Raw genomic sequence first — 27,079 nt, 5'->3', positions numbered from 1 at the left:
CGCTCCGAATGTCCACTGGCAGTTTCTACACAAAGAGTGTTTCAGAACTGCTCCTTCAAAAGTAAGGCTAAACTCTCTTAGTTGAATGCAGAGAACAGAAAGGAGTCTCAGAGAATGCTTCTGTGTAGTTTTTATTTGGAGATATTCCCTTTTCCTCTATTACAATCTTAGCGCTGCGAATGTCCACTTGCATTTTCTACAGAACGAGTGTTTCATAACTGCTCAATCAAAAGTATGGTTTAGCTCTGTTAACTGAATGCACTGATCAGAAATAAGTTTCACAGAATGCTTCTGTGTAGTTTTTATTTGTAGATATTATTTTTCCCAATATAGGACTTTTAGCGGTCAGAATGTCCGTTTGCAGTTTCTACAGAAAGAGTGTTTCACAACGGCTCCATCAAAAGTAAGGTTCAAATCAGTTAGTTGAATGCACAGAACTGAAAGAAGTTTCACAGAATGCTTCTGTGTAGTTTATAATTTCATATATTCCTTTTCCCACTATTACCGTATTAGCGCTCCGAATGTCCACTTGCATTTTCTACAGAAAGAGTGTTCAGAACTGCGCAATCAAAAGTATGGTTTAGCTCTGTTAGCTGAATGCACATATCAGAAATAAGTTTCACACAATGCTGCTGTGTAGTTATTATTTGAAGATATTATTTTTCTCAATATAGGCCTCTTAGCGCTCAGAATGTCCAATTGCAGTTTCTACAGAAAGAGTGTTTCAGAACGGCTCAATCAAAAGTAGGGCTCAACTCTGTTACTTGAATGCACAGAACAGAAGGAAGTTTCATACAATGCTTCTGTGTAGTTTATATTTGAACATATTCCTTTTTCCATTATTACCCACTTAGCGCTCCGAATGTCCAGTTGCATTTTCTACAGACAGAGTGTTTCAAATCTCCACAATCAAAAGTATGCTTTAACTCTGTTAGCTGAATGCTCAGATCAGAATGAAGTTTCACAGAATGCTTCTGTGTAGCTTATATTTGAATATATTCCTTTTTCCACTACTAAACTCTTAGCGCTCAAAATGTCCAGTTGCAATTTCTACAGAAAGAGTGTTCAGAACTGCTCTATCAAAACTATGGTTTAACTCTGTTAGCTGAATGCACATATCAGAAAGAAGTTTCACAGAATGATTCTGTGTAGTATTTAGTTGAAGATATTCCTTTTTTACTATTACCCACTTAGCGCTCCGAATATCCACTGGCAGTTTCTACACAAAGAGTGTTTCAGAACTGCTCCTTCAAAAGTAAGGCTAAACTCTGTTAGTTGAATGCAGAGAACAGAAAGGAGTCTCAGAGAATGCTTCTGTGTAGTTTTTATTTGGAGATATTCCCTTTTCCTCTATTACAATCTTAGCGCTCCGAATGTCCACTTGCATTTTCTACAGAACGAGTGTTTCATAACTGCTCAATCAAAAGTATGGTTTAGCTCTGTTAACTGAATGCACTGATCAGAAATAAGTTTCACAGAATGCTTCTGTGTAGTTTTTATTTGAAGATATGCTTTTTAACAATGTTGGCCTCTTAGCGCTTAGAAAGTTCAATTGCAGTTTCTACAGAAAGAGTGTTTCAGAACGGCTCAATCAAAAGTAAGGTTCAACTCTGTTAGTTGAATGCACAGAACAGAAAGAAGTTTCAAAGAATGCTTCTGTGTACTTTTTATTTGAATATATTCCTTTTTCAACTATTACCCTCTTAGCGCTCTGAATGTCCACTTACATTTTCTACAGAAAGAGTGTTCAGAACGGCTCAATCAAAAGTATGGTTTTACTCTGTTAGTTGAATGCACAGATCTGAAAGAAGTTTCACAGAATGCTTCTGTGAAGTTTTTATTTGTAGATATTCTTTTTCCCAATATAGGCCTTTTAGCGGTCAGAATGTCCGATTGCAGTTTCTACAGAAAGAGTGTTTCACAATGGCTCCATCAAAAGCAAGGTTCAAATCAGTTAGTTGAATGCACAGAACTGAGAGAAGTTTCACAGAATGCTTCTGTGTAGTTTATAATTTCATATATTCCTTTTCCCACTATTACCGTATTAGCGCTCCGAATGTCCACTTACATTTTCTACAGAAAGAGTGTTCAGAACTGCGCAATCAAAAGTATGGTTTAGCTGTGTTAGCTGAATGCACATATCAGAAATTAGTTTCACACAATGCTGCTGTGTAGTTTTTATTTGAAGATATTATTTTTCCCAATATAGGCCTCTTAGCGCTCTGAATGTCCAATTGCAGTTTCTACAGAAAGAGTGTTTCAGAACGGCTCAATCAAAAGTAAGGCTCAACTCTGTTACCTGAATGCACAGAACAGAAAGAAGTTTCATACAATGCTTCTGTGTAGTTTATATTTGAACATATTCCTTTTTCCATTATTATCCACTTAGCGCTCCGAATGTCCAGTTGCATTTTCTACACACAGAGTGTTTCAAATCTCCTCAAACAAAAGTATGGTTTAACACTGTTAGCTGAATGCTCAGATCAGAATGAAGTTTCACAGAATGCTTCTGTGTAGCTTATATTTGAATATATTCCTTTTTCCACTACTACCCTCTTAGCGCTCCAAATGTCCAGTTGCATTTTCTACAGAAAGAGTGTTCAGAACTGCTCAATGAAAAGTATGGTTTAATTCTGTTAGCTGAATGCACAGATCAGAAAGAAGTTTCACAGAATGATTCTGTGTAGTTTATATTTGAAGATATTACTTTTTCTAGTATTACCCTCTTAGCGCTCCGAATGTCCACTTGCATTTTCTACAGAAAGAGTGTTCAGAACGGCTCAATCAAAAATATGGTTTTACTCTATTAGTTGAATGCCCATATCAGAAATAAGTTTCACAGAATGCTTCTGTGTAGTTTTTATTTGAAGATATTCTTTTTCCCAATATAGGCCTCTTAGCGCTCAGAATGTCCAATTGCAGTTTCTACAGAAAGAGTGTTTCAGAACGGCTGCATCAAAAGTAAGGTTCAACTCAGTTAGTTGAATGCAAAGAACAGAAAGAAGTTTCACAGAATGCTTCTGTGTAGTTTATATTTGAATATATCCCTTTTTCCACTACTACACTCTTAGCGCTCCAAATGTCCAGTTGCATTTTCTACAGAAAGAGTGTTCAGAACTGCTCAATCAAAAGTATGGTTTAATTCTGTTAGCTGAATGCACAGATCAGAAAGAAGTTTCACAGAATGATTCTGTGTAGTTGATATTTGAAGATATTACTTTTTCCACTATTACCCACTTACCGCTCCAAATGTCCAGTTGCATTTTCTACAGAAAGAGTGTTTCAGAACTGCTCAATCAAAAGTATGGTTTAACTCTGTTAGCTGAATGCACAGATCAGAAAGAAGTTTCACAGAATGCTTCTGTGTAGTGTTTATATGAAGATATTCTTTTTACCAATATAGGCTTCTTAGCGCTCAGAATGTCCAATTGCAGTTTCTATAGAAAGAGTGTTTCAGAACGGCTCAATCAAAATAAGGTTCACCTCTTTTAGTTGAATGCACACAACAGAAAGAAATTTCACAGAATGCTTCTGTGTAGTATTTAGTTGAAGATATTCCTTTTTTGACTATTACCCACTTAGCGCTCCGAATGTCCACTGGCAGTTTGTACACAAAGAGTGTTTCAGAACTGCTCCTTCAAAAGTAAGGCTAAACTCTGTTAGTTGAATGCAGAGAACAGAAAGGAGTTTCAGAGAATGCTTCTGTGTAGTTTTTATTTGGAGATATTACTTTTTCCTCTATTACAATCTTAGCGCTCAGAATGTGCACTTTCATTTTCTACAGAACGAGTGTTTCATAACTGCTCAATCAAAAGTATGTTTTAGCTCTGTTAACTGAATGCACTGATCAGAAATAAGTTTCACAGAATGCTTCTGTGTAGTTTTTATTTGAAGATATTCTTTTTAACAATGTAGGCCTCTTAGCGCTTAGAAAGTCCAATTGCAGTTTCTACAGAAAGAGTGTTTCAGAACGACTCAATAAAAGGTAAGTTTCAACTCTGTTAGTTGAATGCACAGAACAGAAAGAAGTTTCACACAATGCTTCTGTGTAGTTTGTATTTGAATATATTCCTTTTTCAACTGTTACCCTCTTAGCGCTCTTAATGTCCACTTACATTTTCTACAGAAAGAGTGTTCAGAACGGCTCAATCAAAAGTATGGTATTACTCTGTTAGTTCAATGCACAAATCCGAAAGAAGTTTCACAGAATGCTTCTGTGTAGTTTTTATTTGTAGATATTCTTTTTCCCAATATAGGCCTTTTAGCGGTCAGAATGTCCAATTGCAGTTTCTACAGAAAGAGTGTTTCACAACGGCTCCATCAAAAGTAAGGTTCAACTCAGTTAGTTGAATGCACAGAACCGAATGAAGTTTCACAGAATGCATCTGTTTAGTTTATAATTGAATATATTACTTTTTCCACTATTACCCTCTTAGCGCTCCGAATGTCCACTTGCATTTTCTACAGAAAGAGTGTTCAGAACTGCGCAATCAAAAGTATGGTTTAGTTCTGTTAGCTGAATGCACATATCAGAAATAACTTTCACAAAATGCTGCTGTGTAGTTTTTATTTGAAGATATTATTTTTCCCAATATAGGCCTCTTATCGCTCAGAATGTCCAATTGCAGTTTCTACAGAAAGAGTGTTTCAGAACGGCTCAATCAAAACTAAGGTTCAACACTTTTAGTTGAATGCACAGAAGAGAAAGAAGTTTCACAGAATGCTTCTGTGTAGTTTTTATTTGTAGATATTCTTTTTCCCAATATAGGCCTCTTAGCGCTCAGAATGTCCAATTGCATTTTCTACAGAAAGAGTGATCCAGAACGGCTCAATCAAAAGCAAGGTTCAACTCAGTTAGTTGAATGCAGAGAACAGAAAGAAGTTTCACAGAATGCTTCTGTGTAGTTTATATTTGAATATATTGCTTTTTCCAATATTACCCTCTTAGCGCTCCGTATGTCCACTTGCATTTTCTACAGAAAGAGTGTTCAGAACTGCGCAATAAAAAGTATGGTTTATCTCTGTTAGCTGAACGCACATATCAGAAATAAGTTTCACACAATGCTTCTGTGTAGTTTTTATTTGAATATATTATTTTTCCCAATATAGGCCTCTTAGCGCTCAGAATGTCCAATTGCAGTTTCTACAGAAAGAGTGTTTCAGAACGGCTAAATCAAAAGTAAGGTTCAACCCTGTTAGTTGAATGTACAGAACAGAAAGCTGTTTCATACAATGCTTCTGTGTAGTTTATATTTGAGCATATTACTTTTTCCACTATTAGCCACTTAGCGCTCCGAATGTCCAGTTGCATTTTCTACAGACAGAGTGTTTCAAAACTGCTCACTCAAATCTATGGTTTAACTCTGTTAGCTGAATGCTCAGATCAGAAAGAAGTTTCACAGAATGCTTCTGTGTAGTTTATATTTGAATATATTCCTTTTTCCACTACTACCCTCTTAGCGCTCCAATTGTCCAGTTGCATTTTCTACAGAAAGTGTGTTCAGAACTGCTCAATGAAAAGTATGGTTTAATTCTGTTAGCTGAATGTACAGATCAGAAAGAAGTTTCACAGAATGATTCTGTGTAGTTTATATTTGAAGATATTACTTTTTCTGGTATTACCCTCTTAGCGCTCAGAATGTCCACTTGCATTTTCTACAGAAAGAGTGTTCAGAACGGCTCAATCACAAGTAAGGTTTTACTCTATTAGTTGAATGCCTATATCAGAAATAAGTTTCACAGAATGCTTCTGTGTAGTTTTTATTTGAAGACATTCTTTTTCAAAATATAGGCCTCTTAGCGCTCAGAATGTCCAATTGCAGTTTCTACAGAAAGAGGTTTTCTGAACGGCTCCATCAAAAGTAAGGTTCAACACAGTTAGTTGAATGCACAGAACAGAAAGAAGTTTCACAGAATTCTTCTGTGTAGTTTATATTTGAATATATTCCTTTTCCAGTATTACCGTCTTAGCGCTGCGAATATCCATTTGCATTTTCTAAAGAAAGTGTGTTTCAGAACGGCTCAATCAAAAATAAGATTCAACTCTGTTAGTTAAATGCACAGAAGAGAAAGGAGTTTCATACAATTCTTTTGTGTAGTTTATATTTGAATATATTACTTTTTCCACTACTACCCTCTTAGCGCTCCAAATGTCCACTTGCATTTTCTACAGAAAGAGTGTTCAGAACTGCTCAATCAAAAGTATGCTTTAACTCTGTTAGCTGAATGCACAGATCAGAAAAAAGTTTCACAGAATGATTCTGTGTGGTTTATATTTGAAGATATTCCTTTTTCCACTATTACCCACTTAGCGCTCCAAATGTCCAGTAGCATTTTCTACAGAAAGAGTGTTTCAGAACTGCTCAATCCAAAGTACGGTTTAACTCTGTTAGCTGAATGCACAGATCAGAAAGAAGTTTCACAGAATGCTTCTGTGTAGTGTTTATATGAAAATATTCTTTTTACCAATATAGGCCTCTTAGCGCTCAGAATGTCCAATTGCAGTTTCTACAGAAAGAGTGTTTCACAATGGCTCCATCAAAAGTAAGGTTCAACTCAGTTAGTTGAATGCACAGAACAGAAAGGAGTTTCACAGAATGCTTCTGTGTAGTATTTAGTTGAAGATATTCCTTTATTGACTATTACCCACTTAGCGCTCCGAATGTCCACTGGCAGTTTCTACACAAAGAGTGTTTCAGAACTGTTCCTTCAAAAGTAAGGCTCAACTCTGTTAGTTGAATTCAGAGAACAGAAAGGAGTTTCAGAGAATGCTTCTGTGTGGTTTTTATTTGGAGATAATCCTTTTTCCCCTATTACAATCTTAGCGCTCCGAAGGTCCACTTATATTTTCTACACAAAGAGTGTTTCATAACTGCTCAATCAAAAGTATGGTTTAGATCTGTTAACTGAATGCACATATCAGAAATATGTTTCACAGAATGCTTCTGTGTAGTTTTTATTTGAAGATATTCTTTTTAATAATGTAGGCCTCTTAGCGCTTAGAAAGTCCAATTGCAGTTTCTACAGAAAGAGTGTTTCAGAACGTCTCAATCAAAAGTAAGGTTAAACTCTGTTAGTTGAATGCACAGAACAGAAAGAAGTTTCACAGAATGCTTCTGTGTAGTTTATATTTGAATATATTCCTTTTTCAACTATTACCCTCTTAGCGCTCCGAATGTCCACTTGCATTTTCTACAGAAAGAGTGTTCAGAACGGCCCAATCAAAAGTATGGTTTTACTCTGTTAGTTGAATGCACAGATCCGAAAGAAGTTTCACAGAATGCTTCTGTGTAGTTTTTATTTGTAGATATTCTTTTCCCCAATATAGGCCTTTTAGCAGTCAGAATGTCCAATTGCAGTTTCTACAGAAAGAGTGTTTCACAACGGCTCCATCAAAAGTAAGGTTCAACTCAGTTAGTTGAATGCACAGAACAGAAAGAAGTTTCACAGAATGCTTCTGTGTAGTTTATAATTGAATATATTCCTTTTTCCACTATTACCGTATTAGCGCTCCGAATGTCCACTTGCATTTTCTACAGAAAGAGTGTTCAGAACTGCGCAATCAAAAGTATGGTTTAACTCTGTTAGCTGAATGCACATATCAGAAATAAGTTTCACACAATGCTGCTGTGTAGTTTTTATTTGAAGATATTATTATTCCCAATATAGGCCTCTTAGAGCTGAGAATGTCCAATTGCAGTTTCTACAGAAAGAGTGTTTCAGAACGGCTCAATCAAAAGTAAGGTTCAACTCTGTTAGATGAATGCACAGAACAGAAAGAAGTTTCATACTATGCTTCTGTGTTGTTTATATTTGAACATATTCCTTTTTCCATTATTACCCACTTAGCGCTCCGAATGTCCAGTTGCATTTTCTACAGTCAGAGGGTTTCAAATCTCCTCAATCAAAAGTATGGTTTAACTCTGTTAGCGGAATGCTGAGATCAGAAAGAAGTTGCACAGAATGCTTCTGTGTAGCTTATATTTGAATATATTCCTTTTTCCACTATTACCCTCTTAGCGCTCCGAATCTCCACTTTCATTTTCTACAGAAAGAGTGTTTCAGAACGGCTCAATCAAAACTAAGGTTCAACTCTTTTAGTTGAATGCACAGAACAGAAAGAAGTTTCACAGAATGCTTCTGTGTAGTTTATATTTGAGTATATTGCTTTTTCCACTATTACCCTCCTAGCGCTCCGAATGTCAACTTGAATTTTCTACAGAAAGAGTGTTCAGAACTGCGCAATGAAAAGTATGGTTTAACTCTGTTAGCTGAATGCACATATCAGAAATAAGTTTCACACAATACCTCTGTGTAGTTTTTATTTGAATATATTATTTTTCCCAATATAGGCCTCTTAGGGCTCCGAATGTCCAATTGCAGTTTCTACAGAAAGAGTGTTTCAGAACGGCTCAATCAAAAGTGAGTTTCAACTCTGTTAGTTGAATGTACAGAACAGAAAGATGTTTCATACAATGCTTCTGTGTAGTTTATATTTGAACATATTCCTTTTTCCACTGTTACCCACTTTGTGCTCCGAATGTCCAGTTGCATTTTCTACAGACAGAGTGTTTCAAAACTGCTCAGTCAAAAGTATGGTTTAACTCTGTTAGCTGAATGCTCAGATCAGAAAGTAGTTTCACAGAATGCTTCCGTTTAGTTTATATTTGAATATATTCCTTTTTCCACTACTACCCTCTTATCGCTCCAAATGTCTAGTTGCATTTTCTACAGAAAGAGTGTTCAGAACTGCTCAATGAAAAGTATGTTTTAATTCTGTTAGCTGAATGCACAGATCAGAAAGAAGTTTCACAGAATGATTCTGTGTAGTTTATATTTGAAGATATTACTTTTTCTGGTATTACCCTCTTAGCGCTCAGAATGTCCACTTGCATTTTCTACAGAAAGAGTGTACAGAACGGCTCAATCAAAAGTATGGTTTTACTCTATTAGTTGAATGCCCATATCCGAAATAAGTTTCACAGAATGCTTCTGTTTAGTTTTTATTTGAAGATATTCTTTTTCAAAATATAGGCCTCTTAGCGCTCAGAATGTCCAATTGCAGTTTCTACATAAAGAGCTTTTCAGAACGGCTCCATCAAAAGTAAGGTTCAACTCAGTTAGTTGAATGCACAGAACAGAAAGAAGTTTCACAGAATGCTTCTGTGTAGTTTATAATTGAATATATTCCTTTTTCCACTATTACCGTATTAGCGCTCCGAATGTCCACTTGCATTTTCTACAGAAAGAGTGTTCAGAACTGCGCAATCAAAAGTATGGTTTAACTCTGTTAGCTGAATGCACATATCAGAAATAAGTTTCACACAATGCTGCTGTGTAGTTTTTATTTGAAGATATTATTATTCCCAATATAGGCCTCTTAGAGCTGAGAATGTCTAATTGCAGTTTCTACAGAAAGAGTGTTTCATAACGGCTCAATCAAAAGTAAGGTTCAACTCTGTTAGTTGAATGCACAGAACAGAAGGAAGTTTCATACAATGCTTCTGTGTAGTTTATATTTGAACATATTCCTTTTTCCATTATTACCCACTTAGCGCTCCGAATGTCCAGTTGCATTTTCTACAGTCAGAGTGTTTCAAATCTCCTCAATCAAAAGTATGGTTTAACTCTGTTAGCGGAATGCTGAGATCAGAAAGAAGTTTCACAGAATGCTTCTGTGTAGCTTATATTTGAATATATTCCTTTTTCCACTACTACCCTCTTAGCGCTCCAAATGTCCAGTTGCATTTTCAACAGAAAGAGTGTTCAGAACTGCACTATCAAAACTATGGTTTAACTCTGTTAGCTGAATGCACATATCAGAAAGAAATTTCACAGAATGATTCTGTGTAGTTTATATTTGAAGATAATCCTTTTTCCACTATTACCCTCTTAGCGCTCCGAATCTCCACTTTCATTTTCTACAATAAGAGTGTTTCAGAACGGCTCAATCAAAACTAAGGTTCAACTCTTTTAGTTGAATGCACAGAACAGAAAGAAGTTTCACAGAATGCTTCTGTGTAGTATTTAGTTGAAGATATTGCTTTTTCGACTATTACCCTCTTAGCGCTCTGAATTTCCACTGGCAGTTTCTACACAAAGAGTGTTTCAGAACTGCTCCTTCAAAAGTAAGGCTCAGCTCTGTTATTTGAATGCAGAGAACAGAAAGGAGTTTCAGAGAATGCTTCTGTGTAGTTTTTATTTGGAGATATTCCTTTTTCCACTATTACTAACTTAGCGCTCCAAATGTCCACTTGCATTTTCTACAGAAAGAGTGTTTCATAACAGCTCAATCAAAACTAAGGTTCAACACTTTTAGTTGAATGCACAGAACAGAAATAAGTTTCACAGAATGTTTCTGTGTAGTTTTTATTTGTAGATATTCTTTTTCCCAATATAGGCCTCTTAGCGCTCAGAATGTCCAATTGCATTTTCTACAGAAAGAGTGTTCCAGAACGGCACAATCAAAAGCAAGGTTCAACTCAGTTAGTTGAATGCAGATAACAGAAAGAAGTTTCACAGAATGCTTCTTTGTAGTTTATATTTGAATATATTCCTTTGTCCACTATTACCCTCTTAGCGCTCCGAATGTCAACTTGCATTTTCTACAGAAAGAGTGTTCAGAACTGCGCAATCAAAATTATGGTTTAACTCTGTTACCTGAATGCACATATCAGAAATAAGTTTCACACAATGCCTCTGTGTAGTTTTTATTTGAATATATTATTTTTCCCAATATAGGCCTCTTAGGGCTCAGAATGTCCAATTGCAGTTTCTACAGAAAGAGTGTTTCAGAACGGCTCAATCAAAAGTAAGTTTCAACTCTGTTAGTTGAATGTACAGAACAGAAAGATGTTTCATACAATGCTTCTGTGTAGTTTATATTTGAACATATTCCTTTTTCCACTATTACCCACTTAGCGCTCCGAATGTCCAGTTGCATTTTCTACAGACAGAGTGTTTCAAAACTGCTCAGTCAAAAGTATGGTTTAACTCTGTTAGCTGAATTCTGAGATCAGAAAGAAGTTTCACAGAATGCTTCCATGTAGTTTATATTTGAATATATTCCTTTTTCCACTACTACCCTCTTATCGCTCCAAATGTCTAGTTGCATTTTCTACAGAAAGAGTGTTCAGAACTGCTCAATGAAAAGTATGGTTTAATTCTGTTAGCTGAATGCACAGATCAGAAAGAAGTTTCACAGAATGATTCTGTGTAGTTTATATTTGAAGATATTACCTTTTCTAGTATTACCCTCTTAGCGCTCAGAATGTCCACTTGCATTTTCTACAGAAAGAGTGTTCAGAACGGCTCAATCAAAAGTATGGTTTTACTCTGTTAGTTGAATGCCCATATCCGAAATAAGTTTCACAGAGTGCTTCTGTGTAGTTTTTATTTGAAGATATTCTTTTTCAAAATATAGGCCTCTTAGCGCTCAGAATGTCCAATTGCAGTTTCTACAGAAAGAGCTTTTCAGAACGCCTCCATCAAAAGTAAGGTTCAACTCAGTTAGTTGAATGCACAGAACAGAAATAAGTTTCACAGAATGCTTCTGTGTAGTTTATATTTGAATATATTCCTTTTCCAGTATTACCGTCTTAGCGCTGCGAATATCCACTTGCATTTTCTAAAGAAAGAGTGTTTCAGAACGGCTCAATCAAAAATAAGGTTCAACTCTGTTAGTTAAATGCACAGAAGAGAAAGCAGTTTCATACAATTCTTCTGTGTAGTTTATATTTGAATATATTACTTTTTCCACTACTACCCTCTTAGCGCTCCAAATGTCCAGTTGCATTTTCTACACAAAGAGTGTTGTGAACTGCTCAATCAAAAGTATGCTTTAACTCTGTTAGCTGAATGCACAGATCAGAAAGAAGTTTAACAGAATGATTCTGTGTAGTTTAAATTTGAAGATATTCCTTTTTCCACTATTACCCACTTAGCGCTCCACATGTCCAGTAGCATTTTCTACAGAAAGAGTGTTTCAGAACTGCTCAATCCAAAGTATGGTTTAACTCTGTTAGCTGAATGCACAGATCAGAAAGAAGTTTCACAGAATGCTTCTGTGTAGTGTTTATATGAAAATATTCTTTTTACCAATATAGGCCTCTTAGCGCTCAGAATGTCCAATTGCAGTTTCTATAGAAAGAGTGTTTCAGAACGGCTCAATGAAAAGTAAGGTTCACCTCTTTTAGTTGAATGCACAGAACAGAAAGTAGTTTCACAGAATGCTTCTGTGTAGTAGTTAGTTGAAGATATTCCTTTATTGACTATTACCCACTTAGCGCTCCGAATGTCCACTGGCAGTTTCTACACAAAGAGTGTTTCAGAACTGTTCCTTCAAAAGTAAGGCTCAACTCTGTTAGTTGAATTCAGAGAACAGAAAGGAGTTTCAGAGAATGCTTCTGTGTGGTTTTTATTTGGAGATAATCCTTTTTCCCCTATTACAATCTTAGCGCTCCGAAGGTCCACTTATATTTTCTACACAAAGAGTGTTTCATAACTGCTCAATCAAAAGTATGGTTTAGCTCTGTTAACTGAATGCACATATCAGAAATATGTTTCACAGAATGCTTCTGTGTAGTTTTTATTTGAAGATATTCTTTTTAACAATGTAGGCCTCTTAGCGCTTAGAAAGTCCAATTGCAGTTTCTACAGAAAGAGTGTTTCAGAACGGCTCAATCAAAAGTAAGGTTCAACTCTGTTAGTTGAATGCACAGAACAGAAAGATGTTTCACAGAATGCTTCTGTGTAGTTTATATTTGAATATATTCCTTTTTCAACTATTACCCTATTAGCGCTCTGAATGTCCACTTGCATTTTCTACAGAAAGAGTGTTCAGAACGGCTCAATCAAAAGTATGGTTTTACTCTGTTAGTTGAATGCACAGATCCGAAAGAAGTTTCACAGAATGCTTCTGTGTAGTTTTTATTTGTAGATATTCTTTTTCCCAATATAGGCCTTTTAGCGGTCAGAATGTCCAATTGCAGTTTCTACAGAAAGAGTGTTTCACAACGGCTCCATCAAAAGTAAGGTTCAACTCAGTTAGTTGAATGCACAGAACAGAAAGAAGTTTCACAGAATGCTTCTGTGTAGTTTATAATTGAATATATTCCTTTTTCCACTATTACCGTATTAGCGCTCCGAATGTCCACTTGCATTTTCTACAGAAAGAGTGTTCAGAACTGTGCAATCAAAATTATGTTTTAACTCTGTTAGCTGAATGCACATATCAGAAATAAGTTTCACACAATGATGCTGTGTAGTTTTTATTTGAAGATATTATTATTCCCAATATTGGCCTCTTAGAGCTGAGAATGTCCAATTGCAGTTTCTACAGAAAGAGTGTTTCAGAACGGCTCAATCAAAAGTAAGGTTCAACCCTTTAAGTTGAATGCACAGAACAGAAAGAAGTTTCATACAATGCTTCTGTGTTGTTTATATTTGAACATATTCCTTTTTCCATTATTACCCACTTAGCGCTCCGAATGTCCAGTTGCATTTTCTACAGTCAGAGTGTTTCAAATCTCCTCAATCAAAAGTATGGTTTAACTCTGTTAGCGGAATGCTCAGATCAGAAAGAAGTTTCACAGAATGCTTCTGTATAGCTTATATTTGAATATTTTCCTTTTTCCACTACTACCCTCTTAGCGCTCCAAATGTCAAGTTGCATTTTCTACAGAAAGAGTGTTCAGAACTGCTCAATCAAAAGTATGGTTTAACTCTGTTAGCTGAATGCACATATCAGAAAGAAGTTTCACAGAATGATTCTGTGTATTTTATATTTGAAGATAATCCTTTTTCCACTTTTACCCTCTTAGCGCTCCGAATCTCCACTTTCATTTTCTACAGAAAGGGTGTTTCAGAACGGCTCAATCAAAACTAAGTTTCAACTCTTTTAGTTGAATGCACAGAACAGAAAGAAGTTTCACAGAATGCTTCTGTGTAGTATTTAGTTGAAGATATTCCTTTTTCGACTATTACCCTCTTAGCGCTCTGAATTTCCACTGGCAGTTTCTACACAAAGAGTGTTTCAGAACTGCTCCTCCAAAAGTAAGGCTCAGCTCTGTTAGTTGAATGCAGAGAACAGAAAGGAGTTTCAGAGAATGCTTCTGTGTAGTTTTAATATGGAGATATTCCTTTTTCCGCTATTACTAACTTAGCGCTCCGAATGTCCACTTGCATTTTCTACAGAAAGAGTGTTTCAGAACGGCTCAATCAAAACTAAGGTTCAACACTTTTAGTTGAATGCACAGAACAGAAAGAAGTTTCACAGAATGCTTCTGTGTAGTTTTTATTTGTAGATATTCTTTTTCCCAATATAGGCCTCTTAGCGCTCAGAATGTCCAATTGCATTTTCTACAGAAAGAGTGTTCCAGAACGGCTCAATCAAAAGCAAGGTTCAACTCAGTTAGTTGAATGCAGAGAACAGAAAGAAGTTTCACAGAATGCTTCTTTGTAGTTTATATTTGAATATATTCCTTTGTCCACTATTACCCTCTTAGCGCTCCGAATGTCAACTTGCATTTTCTACAGAAAGAGTGTTCAGAACTGCGCAATCAAAAGTATGGTTTAACTCTGTTAGCTGAATGCACATATCAGAAATAAGTTTCACACAATGCCTCTGTGTAGTTTTTATTTGAATATATTATTTTTCCCAATATAGGCCTCTTAGGGCTCAGAATGTCCAATTGCAGTTTCTACAGAAAGAGTGTTTCAGAACGGCTCAATCAAAAGTAAGTTTCAACTCTGTTAGTTGAATGTACAGAACAGAAAGATGTTTCATACAGTGCTTCTGTGTAGTTTATATTTGAACATATTCCTTTTTCCACTATTACCCACTTAGCGCTCCGAATGTCCAGTTGCATTTTCTACAGACAGAGTGTTTCAAAACTGCTCAGTCAAAAGTATGGTTTAACTCTGTTAGCTGAATGCTCAGATCAGAAAGAAGTTTCACAGAATGCTTCCGTGTAGTTTATATTTGAATATATTCCTTTTTCCACTACTACACTCTTATCGCTCCAAATGTCTAGTTGCATTTTCTAAAGAAAGAGTGTTCAGAACTGCTCAATGAAAAGTATGGTTTAATTCTGTTAGCTGAATGCACAGATCAGAAAGAAGTTTCACAGAATGATTCTGTGTAGTTTATATTTGAAGATATTACTTTTTCTAGTATTACCCTCTTAGCGCTCCGAATGTCCACTTGCATTTTCTACAGAAAGAGTGTTCAGAACGGCTCAATCAAAAGTATGGTTTTACTCTATTAGTTGAATGCCCATATCCGAAATAAGTTTCACAGAATGCTTCTGTGTAGTTTTTATTTGAAGATATTCTTTTTCAAAATATAGGCCTCTTAGCGCTCAGAATGTCCAATTGCAGTTTCTACAGAAAGAGCTTTTCAGAACGCCTCCATCAAAAGTAAGGTTCAACTCAGTTAGTTGAATGCACAGAACAGAAATAAGTTTCACAGAATGCTTCTGTGTAGTTTATATTTGAATATATTCCTTTTCCAGTATTACCGCCTTAGCGCTGCGAATATCCACTTGCATTTTCTAAAGAATGACTGTTTCAGAACGGCTCAATCAAAAATAAGGTTCAACTCTGTTAGTTAAATGCACAGAAGAGAAAGCAGTTTCATACAATTCTTCTGTGTAGTTTATATTTGAATATATTACTTTTTCCACTACTACCCTCTTAGCGCTCCAAATGTCCAGTTGCATTTTCTACACAAAGAGTGTTCAGAACTGCTCAATCAAAAGTATGCTTTAACTCTGTTAGCTGAATGCACAGATCAGAAAGAAGTTTAACAGAATGATTCTGTGTAGTTTAAATTTGAAGATATTCCTTTTTCCACTATTACCCACTTAGCGCTCCACATGTCCAGTAGCATTTTCTACAGAAAGAGTGTTTCAGAACTGCTCAATCCAAAGTATGGTTTAACTCTGTTAGCTGAATGCACAGATCAGAAAGAAGTTTCACAGAATGCTTCTGTGTAGTGTTTATATGAAAATATTCTTTTTACCAATATAGGCCTCTTAGCGCTCAGAATGTCCAATTGCAGTTTCTATAGAAAGAGTGTTTCAGAACGGCTCAATGAAAAGTAAGGTTCACCTCTTTTAGTTGAATGCACAGAACAGAAAATAGTTTCACAGAATGCTTCTGTGTAGTATTTAGTTGAAGATATTCCTTTATTGACTATTACCCACTTAGCGCTCCGAATGTCCACTGGCAGTTTCTACACAAAGAGTGTTTCAGAACTGTTCCTTCAAAAGTAAGGCTCAACTCTGTTAGTTGAATTCAGAGAACAGAAAGGAGTTTCAGAGAATGCTTCTGTGTGGTTTTTATTTGGAGATAATCCTTTTTCCCCTATTACAATCTTAGCGCTCCGAAGGTCCACTTATATTTTCTACACAAAGAGTGTTTCATAACTGCTCAATCAAAAGTATGGTTTAGCTCTGTTAACTGAATGCACATATCAGAAATATGTTTCACAGAATGCTTCTGTGTAGTTTTTATTTGAAGATATTCTTTTTAACAATGTAGGCCTCTTAGCGCTTAGAAAGTCCAATTGCAGTTTCTACAGAAAGAGTGTTTCAGAACGTCTCAATCAAAAGTAAGGTTAAACTCTGTTAGTTGAATGCACAGAACAGAAAGAAGTTTCACAGAATGCTTCTGTGTAGTTTATATTTGAATATATTCCTTTTTCAACTATTACCCTATTAGCGCTCCGAATGTCCACTTGCATTTTCTACAGAAAGAGTGTTCAGAACGGCTCAATCAAAAGTATGGTTTTACTCTGTTAGTTGAATGCACAGATCCGAAAGAAGTTTCACAGAATGCTTCTGTGTAGTTTTTATTTGTAGATATTCTTTTTCCCAATATAGGCCTTTTAGCGGTCAGAATGTCCAATTGCAGTTTCTACAGAAAGAGTGTTTCACAACGGCTCCATCAAAAGTAAGGTTCAATTCAGTTAGTTGAATGCACAGAACAGAAAGAAGTTTCACAGAATGCTTCTGTGTAGTTTATAATTGAATATATTCCTTTTTCCACTATTACCGTATTAGCGCTCCGAATGTCCACTTGCATTTTCTACAGAAAGAGTGTTCAGAACTGTGCAATCAAAAGTATGGTTTAACTCTGTTAGCTGAATGCACATATCAGAAATAAGTTTCACACAATGCTGCTGTGTAGTTTTTATTTGAAGATATTATTATTCCCAATATAGGCCTCTTAGAGCTGAGAATGTCCAATTGCAGTTTCTACAGAAAGAGTGTTTCAGAACGGCTCAATCAAAAGTAAGGTTCAACTCTTTAAGTTGAATGCACAGAACAGAAAGAAGTTTCATACAATGCTTCTGTGTTGTTTATATTTGAACATATTCCTTTTTCCATTATTACCCACTTAGCGCTCCGAATGTCCAGTTGCATTTTCTACAGTCAGAGTGTTTCAAATCTCCTCAATCAAAAGTATGGTTTAACTCTGTTAGCGGAATGCTCAGATCAGAAAGAAGTTTCACAGAATGCTTCTGTGTAGCTTATAATTGAATATATTCCTTTTTCCACTACTACCCTCTTAGCGCTCCAAATGTCAAGTTGCATTTTCTACAGAAAGAGTGTTCAGAACTGCTCAATCAAAAGTATGTTTTAACTCTGTTAGCTGAATGCACATATCAGAAAGAAGTTTCACAGAATGATTCTGTGTAGTTTATATTTGAAGATAATCCTTTTTCCACTATTACCCCCTTAGCGCTCCGAATCTCCACTTTCATTTTCTACAGAAAGAGTGTTTCAGAACGGCTCAATCAAAACTAAGTTTCAACTCTTTTAGTTGAATGCACAGAACAGAAAGAAGTTTCACAGAATGCTTCTGTGTAGTATTTAGTTGAAGATATTCCTTTTTCGACTATTACCCTCTTAGCGCTCTGAATTTCCACTGGCAGTTTCTACACAAAGAGTGTTTCAGAACTGCTCCTCCAAAAGTAAGGCTCAGCTCTGTTAGTTGAATGCAGAGAACAGAAAGGAGTTTCAGAGAATGCTTCTGTGTAGTTTTAATATGGAGATATTCCTTTTTCCGCTATTACTAACTTAGCGCTCCGAATGTCCACTTGCATTTTCTACAGAAAGAGTGTTTCAGAACGGCTCAATCAAAACTAAGGTTCAACACTTTTAGTTGAATGCACAGAACAGAAAGAAGTTTCACAGAATGCTTCTGTGTAGTTTTTATTTGTAGATATTATTTTTCCCAATATAGGCCTCTTAGCGCTCAGAATGTCCAATTGCATTTTCTACAGAAAGAGTGTTCCAGAACGGCTCAATCAAAAGCAAGGTTCAACTCAGTTAGTTGAATGCAGAGAACAGAAAGAAGTTTCACAGAATGCTTCTTTGTAGTTTATATTTGAATATATTCCTTTGTCCACTATTACCCTCTTAGCGCTCCGAATGTCAACTTGCATTTTCTACAGAAAGAGTGTTCAGAACTGCGCAATCAAAAGTATGGTTTAACTCTGTTAGCTGAATGCACATATCAGAAATAAGTTTCACACAATGCCTCTGTGTAGTTTTTATTTGAATATATTATTTTTCCCAATATAGGCCTCTTAGGGCTCAGAATGTCCAATTGCACTTTCTACAGAAAGAGTGTTTCAGAACGGCTCAATCAAAAGTAAGTTTCAACTCTGTTAGTTGAATGTACAGAAGAGAAAGATGTTTCATACAATGCTTCTGTGTAGTTTATATTTGAACATATTCCTTTTTCCACTATTACCCACTTAGCGCTCCGAATGTCCAGTTGCATTTTCTACAGACAGAGTGTTTCAAAACTGCTCAGTCAAAAGTATGGTTTAACTCTGTTAGCTGAATGCTCAGATCAGAAAGAAGTTTCACAGAATGCTTCCGTGTAGTTTATATTTGAATATATTCCTTTTTCCACTACTACCCTCTTATCGCTCCAAATGTCTAGTTGCATTTTCTACAGAAAGAGTGTTCAGAACTGCTCAATGAAAAGTATGGTTTAATTCTGTTAGCTGAATGCACAGATCAGAAAGAAGTTTCACAGAATGATTCTGTGTAGTTTATATTTGAAGATATTTCTTTTTCTAGTATTACCCTCTTAGCGCTCAGAATGTCCACTTGCATTTTCTACAGAAAGAGTGTTCAGAACGGCTCAATCAAAAGTATGGTTTTACTCTATTAGTTGAATGCCCATATCCGAAATAAGTTTCACAGAATGCTTCTGTGTAGTTTTTATTTGAAAATATTCTTTTTCAAAATATAGGCCTCTTAGCGCTCAGAATGTCCAATTGCAGTTTCTACAGAAAGAGCTTTTCAGAACGCCTCCATCAAAAGTAAGGTTCAACTCAGTTAGTTGAATGCACAGAACAGAAATAAGTTTCACAGAATGCTTCTGTGTAGTTTATATTTGAATATATTCCTTTTCCAGTATTACCGTCTTAGCGCTGCGAATATCCACTTGCATTTTCTAAAGAAAGAGTGTTTCAGAACGGCTCAATCAAAAATAAGGTTCAACTCTGTTAGTTAAATGCACAGAAGAGAAAGCAGTTTCATACAATTCTTCTGTGTAGTTTATATTTGAATATATTACTTTTTCCACTACTACCCTCTTAGCGCTCCAAATGTCCAGTTGCATTTTCTACACAAAGAGTGTTCAGAACTGCTCAATCAAAAGTATGCTTTAACTCTGTTAGCTGAATGCACAGATCAGAAAGAAGTTTAACAGAATGATTCTGTGTAGTTTAAATTTGTAGATATTCCTTTTTCCACTATTACCCACTTAGCGCTCCACATGTCCAGTAGCATTTTCTACAGAAAGAGTGTTTCAGAACTGCTCAATCCAAAGTATGGTTTAACTCTGTTAGCTGAATGCACAGATCAGAAAGAAGTTTCACAGAATGCTTCTGTGTAGTGTTTATATGAAAATATTCTTTTTACCAATATAGGCCTCTTAGCGCTCAGAATGTCCAATTGCAGTTTCTATAGAAAGAGTGTTTCAGAACGGCTCAATGAAAAGTAAGGTTCACCTCTTTTAGTTGAATGCACAGAACAGAAAGTAGTTTCACAGAATGCTTCTGTGTAGTATTTAGTTGAAGATATTCCTTTATTGACTATTACCCACTTAGCGCTCCGAATGTCCACTGGCAGTTTCTACACAAAGAGTGTTTCAGAACTGTTCCTTCAAAAGTAAGGCTCAACTCTGTTAGTTGAATTCAGAGAACAGAAAGGAGTTTCAGAGAATGCTTCTGTGTGGTTTTTATTTGGAGATAATCCTTTTTCCCCTATTACAATCTTAGCGCTCCGAAGGTCCACTTATATTTTCTACACAAAGAGTGTTTCATAACTGCTCAATCAAAAGTATGGTTTAGCTCTGTTAACTGAATGCACATATCAGAAATATGTTTCACAGAATGCTTCTGTGTAGTTTTTATTTGAAGATATTCTTTTTAACAATGTAGGCCTCTTAGCGCTTAGAAAGTCCAATTGCAGTTTCTACAGAAAGAGTGTTTCAGAAGGTCTCAATCAAAAGTAAGGTTAAACTCTGTTAGTTGAATGCACAGAACAGAAAGAAGTTTCACAGAATGCTTCTGTGTAGTTTATATTTGAATATATTCCTTTTTCAACTATTACCCTATTAGCGCTCCGAATGTCCACTTGCATTTTCTACAGAAAGAGTGTTCAGAACGGCTCAATCAAAAGTATGGTTTTACTCTGTTAGTTGAATGCACAGATCCGAAAGAAGTTTCACAGAATGCTTCTGTGTAGTTTTTATTTGTAGATATTCTTTTTCCCAATATAGGCCTTTTAGCGGTCAGAATGTCCAATTGCAGTTTCTACAGAAAGAGTGTTTCACAACGGCTCCATCAAAAGTAAGGTTCAATTCAGTTAGTTGAATGCACAGAACAGAAAGAAGTTTCACAGAATGCTTCTGTGTAGTTTATAATTGAATATATTCCTTTTTCCACTATTACCGTATTAGCGCTCCGAATGTCCACTTGCATTTTCTACAGAAAGAGTGTTCAGAACTGTGCAATCAAAAGTATGGTTTAACTCTGTTAGCTGAATGCACATATCAGAAATAAGTTTCACACAATGCTGCTGTGTAGTTTTTATTTGAAGATATTATTATTCCCAATATAGGCCTCTTAGAGCTGAGAATGTCCAATTGCAGTTTCTACAGAAAGAGTGTTTCAGAACGGCTCAATCAAAAGTAAGGTTCAACACTTTAAGTTGAATGCACAGAACAGAAAGAAGTTTCATACAATGCTTCTGTGTTGTTTATATTTGAACATATTCCTTTTTCCATTATTACCCACTTAGCGCTCCGAATGTCCAGTTGCATTTTCTACAGTCAGAGTGTTTCAAATCTCCTCAATCAAAAGTATGGTTTAACTCTGTTAGCGGAATGCTCAGATCAGAAAGAAGTTTCACAGAATGCTTCTGTGTAGCTTATAATTGAATATATTCCTTTTTCCACTACTACCCTCTTAGCGCTCCAAATGTCAAGTTGCATTTTCTACAGAAAGAGTGTTCAGAACTGCTCAATCAAAAGTATGTTTTAACTCTGTTAGCTGAATGCACATATCAGAAAGAAGTTTCACAGAATGATTCTGTGTAGTTTATATTTGAAGATAATCCTTTTTCCACTATTACCCCCTTAGCGCTCCGAATCTCCACTTTCATTTTCTACAGAAAGAGTGTTTCAGAACGGCTCAATCAAAACTAAGTTTCAACTCTTTTAGTTGAATGCACAGAACAGAAAGAAGTTTCACAGAATGCTTCTGTGTAGTATTTAGTTGAAGATATTCCTTTTTCGACTATTACCCTCTTAGCGCTCTGAATTTCCACTGGCAGTTTCTACACAAAGAGTGTTTCAGAACTGCTCCTCCAAAAGTAAGGCTCAGCTCTGTTAGTTGAATGCAGAGAACAGAAAGGAGTTTCAGAGAATGCTTCTGTGTAGTTTTAATATGGAGATATTCCTTTTTCCGCTATTACTAACTTAGCGCTCCGAATGTCCACTTGCATTTTCTACAGAAAGAGTGTTTCAGAACGGCTCAATCAAAACTAAGGTTCAACACTTTTAGTTGAATGCACAGAACAGAAAGAAGTTTCACAGAATGCTTCTGTGTAGTTTTTATTTGTAGATATTATTTTTCCCAATATAGGCCTCTTAGCGCTCAGAATGTCCAATTGCATTTTCTACAGAAAGAGTGTTCCAGAACGGCTCAATCAAAAGCAAGGTTCAACTCAGTTAGTTGAATGCAGAGAACAGAAAGAAGTTTCACAGAATGCTTCTTTGTAGTTTATATTTGAATATATTCCTTTGTCCACTATTACCCTCTTAGCGCTCCGAATGTCAACTTGCATTTTCTACAGAAAGAGTGTTCAGAACTGCGCAATCAAAAGTATGGTTTAACTCTGTTAGCTGAATGCACATATCAGAAATAAGTTTCACACAATGCCTCTGTGTAGTTTTTATTTGAATATATTATTTTTCCCAATATAGGCCTCTTAGGGCTCAGAATGTCCAATTGCACTTTCTACAGAAAGAGTGTTTCAGAACGGCTCAATCAAAAGTAAGTTTCAACTCTGTTAGTTGAATGTACAGAAGAGAAAGATGTTTCATACAATGCTTCTGTGTAGTTTATATTTGAACATATTCCTTTTTCCACTATTACCCACTTAGCGCTCCGAATGTCCAGTTGCATTTTCTACAGACAGAGTGTTTCAAAACTGCTCAGTCAAAAGTATGGTTTAACTCTGTTAGCTGAATGCTCAGATCAGAAAGAAGTTTCACAGAATGCTTCCGTGTAGTTTATATTTGAATATATTCCTTTTTCCACTACTACCCTCTTATCGCTCCAAATGTCTAGTTGCATTTTCTACAGAAAGAGTGTTCAGAACTGCTCAATGAAAAGTATGTTTTAATTCTGTTAGCTGAATGCACAGATCAGAAAGAAGTTTCACAGAATGATTCTGTGTAGTTTATATTTGAAGATATTACTTTTTCTGGTATTACCCTCTTAGCGCTCAGAATGTCCACTTGCATTTTCTACAGAAAGAGTGTACAGAACGGCTCAATCAAAAGTATGGTTTTACTCTATTAGTTGAATGCCCATATCCGAAATAAGTTTCACAGAATGCTTCTGTTTAGTTTTTATTTGAAGATATTCTTTTTCAAAATATAGGCCTCTTAGCGCTCAGAATGTCCAATTGCAGTTTCTACATAAAGAGCTTTTCAGAACGGCTCCATCAAAAGTAAGGTTCAACTCAGTTAGTTGAATGCACAGAACAGAAAGAAGTTTCACAGAATGCTTCTGTGTAGTTTATAATTGAATATATTCCTTTTTCCACTATTACCGTATTAGCGCTCCGAATGTCCACTTGCATTTTCTACAGAAAGAGTGTTCAGAACTGCGCAATCAAAAGTATGGTTTAACTCTGTTAGCTGAATGCACATATCAGAAATAAGTTTCACACAATGCTGCTGTGTAGTTTTTATTTGAAGATATTATTATTCCCAATATAGGCCTCTTAGAGCTGAGAATGTCTAATTGCAGTTTCTACAGAAAGAGTGTTTCATAACGGCTCAATCAAAAGTAAGGTTCAACTCTGTTAGTTGAATGCACAGAACAGAAGGAAGTTTCATACAATGCTTCTGTGTAGTTTATATTTGAACATATTCCTTTTTCCATTATTACCCACTTAGCGCTCCGAATGTCCAGTTGCATTTTCTACAGTCAGAGTGTTTCAAATCTCCTCAATCAAAAGTATGGTTTAACTCTGTTAGCGGAATGCTGAGATCAGAAAGAAGTTTCACAGAATGCTTCTGTGTAGCTTATATTTGAATATATTCCTTTTTCCACTACTACCCTCTTAGCGCTCCAAATGTCCAGTTGCATTTTCAACAGAAAGAGTGTTCAGAACTGCACTATCAAAACTATGGTTTAACTCTGTTAGCTGAATGCACATATCAGAAAGAAATTTCACAGAATGATTCTGTGTAGTTTATATTTGAAGATAATCCTTTTTCCACTATTACCCTCTTAGCGCTCCGAATCTCCACTTTCATTTTCTACAATAAGAGTGTTTCAGAACGGCTCAATCAAAACTAAGGTTCAACTCTTTTAGTTGAATGCACAGAACAGAAAGAAGTTTCACAGAATGCTTCTGTGTAGTATTTAGTTGAAGATATTGCTTTTTCGACTATTACCCTCTTAGCGCTCTGAATTTCCACTGGCAGTTTCTACACAAAGAGTGTTTCAGAACTGCTCCTTCAAAAGTAAGGCTCAGCTCTGTTATTTGAATGCAGAGAACAGAAAGGAGTTTCAGAGAATGCTTCTGTGTAGTTTTTATTTGGAGATATTCCTTTTTCCACTATTACTAACTTAGCGCTCCAAATGTCCACTTGCATTTTCTACAGAAAGAGTGTTTCATAACAGCTCAATCAAAACTAAGGTTCAACACTTTTAGTTGAATGCACAGAACAGAAATAAGTTTCACAGAATGTTTCTGTGTAGTTTTTATTTGTAGATATTCTTTTTCCCAATATAGGCCTCTTAGCGCTCAGAATGTCCAATTGCATTTTCTACAGAAAGAGTGTTCCAGAACGGCACAATCAAAAGCAAGGTTCAACTCAGTTAGTTGAATGCAGATAACAGAAAGAAGTTTCACAGAATGCTTCTTTGTAGTTTATATTTGAATATATTCCTTTGTCCACTATTACCCTCTTAGCGCTCCGAATGTCAACTTGCATTTTCTACAGAAAGAGTGTTCAGAACTGCGCAATCAAAATTATGGTTTAACTCTGTTACCTGAATGCACATATCAGAAATAAGTTTCACACAATGCCTCTGTGTAGTTTTTATTTGAATATATTATTTTTCCCAATATAGGCCTCTTAGGGCTCAGAATGTCCAATTGCAGTTTCTACAGAAAGAGTGTTTCAGAACGGCTCAATCAAAAGTAAGTTTCAACTCTGTTAGTTGAATGTACAGAACAGAAAGATGTTTCATACAATGCTTCTGTGTAGTTTATATTTGAACATATTCCTTTTTCCACTATTACCCACTTAGCGCTCCGAATGTCCAGTTGCATTTTCTACAGACAGAGTGTTTCAAAACTGCTCAGTCAAAAGTATGGTTTAACTCTGTTAGCTGAATTCTGAGATCAGAAAGAAGTTTCACAGAATGCTTCCATGTAGTTTATATTTGAATATATTCCTTTTTCCACTACTACCCTCTTATCGCTCCAAATGTCTAGTTGCATTTTCTACAGAAAGAGTGTTCAGAACTGCTCAATGAAAAGTATGGTTTAATTCTGTTAGCTGAATGCACAGATCAGAAAGAAGTTTCACAGAATGATTCTGTGTAGTTTATATTTGAAGATATTACCTTTTCTAGTATTACCCTCTTAGCGCTCAGAATGTCCACTTGCATTTTCTACAGAAAGAGTGTTCAGAACGGCTCAATCAAAAGTATGGTTTTACTCTGTTAGTTGAATGCCCATATCCGAAATAAGTTTCACAGAGTGCTTCTGTGTAGTTTTTATTTGAAGATATTCTTTTTCAAAATATAGGCCTCTTAGCGCTCAGAATGTCCAATTGCAGTTTCTACAGAAAGAGCTTTTCAGAACGCCTCCATCAAAAGTAAGGTTCAACTCAGTTAGTTGAATGCACAGAACAGAAATAAGTTTCACAGAATGCTTCTGTGTAGTTTATATTTGAATATATTCCTTTTCCAGTATTACCGTCTTAGCGCTGCGAATATCCACTTGCATTTTCTAAAGAAAGAGTGTTTCAGAACGGCTCAATCAAAAATAAGGTTCAACTCTGTTAGTTAAATGCACAGAAGAGAAAGCAGTTTCATACAATTCTTCTGTGTAGTTTATATTTGAATATATTACTTTTTCCACTACTACCCTCTTAGCGCTCCAAATGTCCAGTTGCATTTTCTACACAAAGAGTGTTGTGAACTGCTCAATCAAAAGTATGCTTTAACTCTGTTAGCTGAATGCACAGATCAGAAAGAAGTTTAACAGAATGATTCTGTGTAGTTTAAATTTGAAGATATTCCTTTTTCCACTATTACCCACTTAGCGCTCCACATGTCCAGTAGCATTTTCTACAGAAAGAGTGTTTCAGAACTGCTCAATCCAAAGTATGGTTTAACTCTGTTAGCTGAATGCACAGATCAGAAAGAAGTTTCACAGAATGCTTCTGTGTAGTGTTTATATGAAAATATTCTTTTTACCAATATAGGCCTCTTAGCGCTCAGAATGTCCAATTGCAGTTTCTATAGAAAGAGTGTTTCAGAACGGCTCAATGAAAAGTAAGGTTCACCTCTTTTAGTTGAATGCACAGAACAGAAAGTAGTTTCACAGAATGCTTCTGTGTAGTAGTTAGTTGAAGATATTCCTTTATTGACTATTACCCACTTAGCGCTCCGAATGTCCACTGGCAGTTTCTACACAAAGAGTGTTTCAGAACTGTTCCTTCAAAAGTAAGGCTCAACTCTGTTAGTTGAATTCAGAGAACAGAAAGGAGTTTCAGAGAATGCTTCTGTGTGGTTTTTATTTGGAGATAATCCTTTTTCCCCTATTACAATCTTAGCGCTCCGAAGGTCCACTTATATTTTCTACACAAAGAGTGTTTCATAACTGCTCAATCAAAAGTATGGTTTAGCTCTGTTAACTGAATGCACATATCAGAAATATGTTTCACAGAATGCTTCTGTGTAGTTTTTATTTGAAGATATTCTTTTTAACAATGTAGGCCTCTTAGCGCTTAGAAAGTCCAATTGCAGTTTCTACAGAAAGAGTGTTTCAGAACGGCTCAATCAAAAGTAAGGTTCAACTCTGTTAGTTGAATGCACAGAACAGAAAGATGTTTCACAGAATGCTTCTGTGTAGTTTATATTTGAATATATTCCTTTTTCAACTATTACCCTATTAGCGCTCTGAATGTCCACTTGCATTTTCTACAGAAAGAGTGTTCAGAACGGCTCAATCAAAAGTATGGTTTTACTCTGTTAGTTGAATGCACAGATCCGAAAGAAGTTTCACAGAATGCT

The sequence above is a fragment of the Symphalangus syndactylus genome, chromosome 13 (genome assembly GCF_028878055.3).
Source record: "Symphalangus syndactylus isolate Jambi chromosome 13, NHGRI_mSymSyn1-v2.1_pri, whole genome shotgun sequence".
Classification (NCBI taxonomy): Eukaryota; Metazoa; Chordata; class Mammalia; order Primates; family Hylobatidae; genus Symphalangus; species Symphalangus syndactylus.
The sequence above is the reverse complement of the archived record's forward strand: the minus strand, read 5'-3'. Positions refer to the sequence as shown.